Source organism: Schistosoma mansoni, chromosome 2 (assembly GCF_000237925.1).
Source record: "Schistosoma mansoni strain Puerto Rico chromosome 2, complete genome".
Lineage (NCBI taxonomy): Eukaryota > Metazoa > Platyhelminthes > Trematoda > Strigeidida > Schistosomatidae > Schistosoma > Schistosoma mansoni.
Window position 1 is genome coordinate 25,846,436 of NC_031496.1, and position 4,749 is coordinate 25,851,184.

A 4,749-nucleotide genomic window follows, 5' to 3' on the forward strand; every position below is an offset into this window, starting at 1 on the left:
CTTCAATTGACTCATGATTTCAACTTTGAAAAATACTGAAATCTCCACAAAACCCCTTCTGATTATTATTATTATCATTATTCTCTACTCTTACCCCCCCCCACCATTTCCAGTCTAGTTGACCTTTTATTTTTATATATAAATGTTCTCAACAAGGACATGTGTGATCAGATTGTTGGAAATGTATTGTGCTAATATATCACATAGTTCTGATAATCTTCGTTTTCTTATTACACTATCGAAATTTATCAATGGGACTAATTGCTTTAAACTACATTAATATTATCTTATTTCATTAACATTAAATATTCATAGAAACAATTGATCTCCGAATATAAAAATAAACTTAAGAGATCCTTATTTCCTGAACTTTGCAAGTGGACATAAGCTAGAAGGATTTAATTGGACAACAGAAACCTATAGTTGTAAATCTAGTGTATATATTCACGATTGTTAACGGATCATAAACACTATAAGATATTAGTTGTGTGTCTTTTATTATTTATGTAAAACTTGCCGGATTCCATTCTGAACTTTGTATGCCGACAAAAATAATAAATCAGTCCATGATAATAATTAATTAATCGGTTTATTCTCTGACAGACTGTGATTAATTGTTTCTTTATACAGTTGAATGTACCGTCATGATTACAATTATTGATTTAACAAGGAGGTTTATGGAACTATATATTTATATATGTTTATTTGTACAGGCAGCAATTGACTAATTAGATTTCCGTTAGTAATGATACATATTGCCTCACTCTTTAACTAAGAGTTTCAAGAATTCACTCAAGCATAAAGTTAAATTCCTGATGTTTTGTTGAAGATAATCTTGGGTTCGAATCCCGCGAGGCGGGATCGTGGATGAACACTGCTGAGGAGTCCCATAATAGGACGAAACGGCCGTCCAGTTCTTCCAGGTTTTCCATGGTGGTCTAGCTTCAATTGATTCATGATCTCAACTATTAAAATTACTATAATATCCACAAAACCCCTTCTGATAATAAACTATATACATTTCCTGTAATTCCTATCAGATCAGTTCTTAATATGTACAGATCCTCTTAGCCCTCTACAGCAAACTGTATTAGATGCATTCTCTACGTGACACCTTTAAATTTATTAATTAGATAAAAAGGAAGAATGTAGATGAAGTCGAGTCACTGTTCACTAATATTTTACTCACAGAGATCATTTGCTCTATCTGTAAGTATATCATAATACTATTATGGAAATACTGACATTCTGTTTGAAGGAACTATTACTATGATACACTTTCAATGCACAATTTACACTCCATGATATAATCTATCGCCGAAGGTACGAAACATCAAGGCAAACCCGTTTTAGCCAGTAATTGACGTATTGTTTCTGACCCAGTTTGGAAACTACTCAGAGATTTTCACCTGTTTGAAAGATATATGTTCGAAATTTTAACATTTATGACGATAAATATGGTTTCAATCATACACTATAAAAATTTAACGACAGCCACTCGATAATCAAATTCCTCATTGACAAATTCTCTTCTTTATTGATGGTATAATGATAAGAAAGCTTAATAGAACCTTCAGGGATTCTACTCTCAGATAACCTTTGTGAAATGACAAGCTAACAAGTTTTTAAAACAGATTCTTAGTACAAAGAGAAATTTAATCATGTTCCTCGCTATACGAATATAAAGAATTCGAAGTCTGTATACCATTGATGATAAATTTAAACTCTTATATAAAATACTTATCGGAAATGTGTATCTTTTGTGATTTATCCAGGACACGCGTCAAATCCTTTTTGGGACTCGTCAGCTGTGAATTTAAACTTCATCCCATTGCACAAGCAAGTGGCTATCAGGACTCAGTAGCTGAGTGGATAACGCGATGACGTTTGAAGCGAAAAGTACTGAGTTCGAGTCCCAGAGAAAACATCAACTCTGAGATGCAGGTTCATCCGGCTGACGAGTCCCAAATGGGATGAAACGCGCATCCTGAATTCCACTGCTAGCCGCTATCCATCTTTGCCTAAATGGACTAGATTGTTATAAATAAAAGTAATCTATTTGTAATATTCCAATGAGTAGAAAAATTAGATTTTATGATGTTTCGTAACTAAATGTAAGCCACTTCTTCCGAGGATTGATTTTGATTTGGCTATTCGTTCTCTGAAGAAGTGACATATGTTGAGCCACGGAACATCAGAATATCTAATTTTTCTACTCATTGGGATATTGTTTTTATTTTTTAAAAAAGAAAGAAATATCCTGTTAAATGAGCTAATTAGGAAATTTTTAACAAAAATTAATGTAAAAGAATTAAGAAAATTATGAATTGTAATGTGTAGGTGGAATGAAAATTGTTTCACTGAAGCGTGAGTACCATGGAGATGGTTTGCATATAATATGTGAATTAGACACACACACACACAAAAACATTTGTATTAAAGTAAATATTCAGAATTGATTAAGATTTATGCTTATGACCGTGAATATTAGATCCATTTATAAACTTAAATTAAACTAATGAACTTAAACAACCATACTGAGTACTTTTCTTTAAACAATATATTCAAATTAAAGTTTGTAACGATTATCATTAAAATTTACCTTTAAAATAGCCTCCTGATGAACTAGTCAATGGTAGATGACCCTGATATTTGGCTACTGAAAGTTCTTCACTACTTTCATTTGTTTTGTCAGTTTCTTCAAAGTCTTCAGGTATTTCATGATAAGTATTATCTTTTAAATGTTTAGGATGATGCTGATAACATCTTGAATTACGACCATAATATGCTTGTTGTCTTTTATTTGGAATAAAATGAGTTGAATGTTTCTGATATTGATCAGTTATTGTTTTATTTTCATCATGAATAAGATATTGTGATTTATTATTGAATATTGTTTGGTCCATTTCATTCATTTCAGATCTTTTCTTTGATTGACTAATAGCTGGATATAAATGTTGTTCAGTGAATTCTGATCCTCGTGAAGTAAGAAGACGATTTGGATCATTTTGATCTAAAATCTTTTAAAAATAATAGAGTTAATCAAAATTCAAGTTCAGATAGGGTAAATATTATTATAACAGCAAACAGTAAAACAGGTACAAAGGCGTACGTTTTATCTTTATGTTTGCAAATTCAGATTTAGGAAAACGAATGTAATGTAAAGTTAAGTAGTTTCTTTCTCTTACAATCTCATTTCAAAAATTTCAAACCATTTAACTGTCATTTTGGCTCGATTTAGTGTTGTTTTATGCTAATTCGTGTTTCGGACTTTTTCCCTAGACTTTAGCCGTTAATAAGGAATTATTTAGATCAAGACTTGATTCAAAACCTTGATTGGTATAAACAGGTAGTAAATAATGCTTTTGAACATCCAAATTCTAGCATTGTCAACAAAGTTTACAATGTTGTGACTGAAGTTGTTTAATTTGAGTATTTGTGTTTAGTAATTTGATGGAGTTGAGTGATACTGTTTAATTTCAAATAACTCATTGAATATCACATTCAATACAAAAGTTACGATAATTACTAAAACTCTGCATTTAGTAAAGTTTATTCATGATTAGTAGTATATGTAAGATAGAAGAACATAATGAAATGAATTCTACACTGAATTCAAATTTACTTGGTTTTGTTTACTTGGTTCTTCTAATTGATTAAACGTCACCCCATTGCACAAGCAAGTGGCTATTAAGATTCAGTAGCTAAGTAGATAAAGCGATGGCGTTTGAATCGAACGCTGATAGGCTCGAGTCCCAGAGTGAACATCAGCTGTGGGATACGAGTAGATCCGTCTGATGAGTCCTAAATAGGACGAAACGAACGTACTGGATTTCGCTGTTGGCCACGTTTATCTCTGATTATTGCTATTTATCGATCTGCACCCTAATGTTTGAGTTTATACTGGCATTTTGACTTGTTATCTTTACTTTTAAAGCTGACTTAATATCCACTAAATTACTTGTTATTTTGGATGACTGTCCGATTCTGCTTTACGCGCTTTCAATATACTTGTGCACCTTGCTACCTGAATTATAAAACTTAAGTTGATAGTAAGGTGTATCGGTAAACTATGGGATTCAGATGCATTCGGCTGATAAGTCCCAAACAGGATGAAAAGCGCATCCTGAATTCCACTGCTAGATATTACCCATCTTTACATTCAATTTGTCTTGAAAAATGAAATCGCTAATAATGAGCTAGTTATTACATAATTTAAGAAAAAATATGATGTCACAAACTCAACCATTATTTCCCATTTTCCTTACAGTATTTTGTTTTAACGATACTTAATTAAAAATAGGATATCTGTAAAATAGATAAAACTTACTGAATTTCTACTTTTTCTTCGATTCTTGATTTCAGATGTTGTTTTCTCTGAGATTCCATTGAATTCAGGACTAGAAAATAAATTAAGCAACGAAATAATTACAAAATATAACTCAGGTTTTCTATAAACGTATATTGATGTTCTATACAGTTTGGTCTCCATTACAAGCATATTGCTGTTAGAATTCACTTAGTATTGTTTGTTTGAATCTTCCCATTGATGTTTACGACTGCAACTGATCAGTCCCTTAATGGCATTTGTGTATACTGTGCGTATTGCCTCGATATAGCCTTAATTCACAAGCATTATAAGCGAAGATGGATAGTGGCTAGCAGTGGAATCCAGGACGCGCGTTTCGTCCCATTCGGGACTCGTCAGATGGATATACCTGCATTTCGGAGTTGATGTTCACTCTGAGA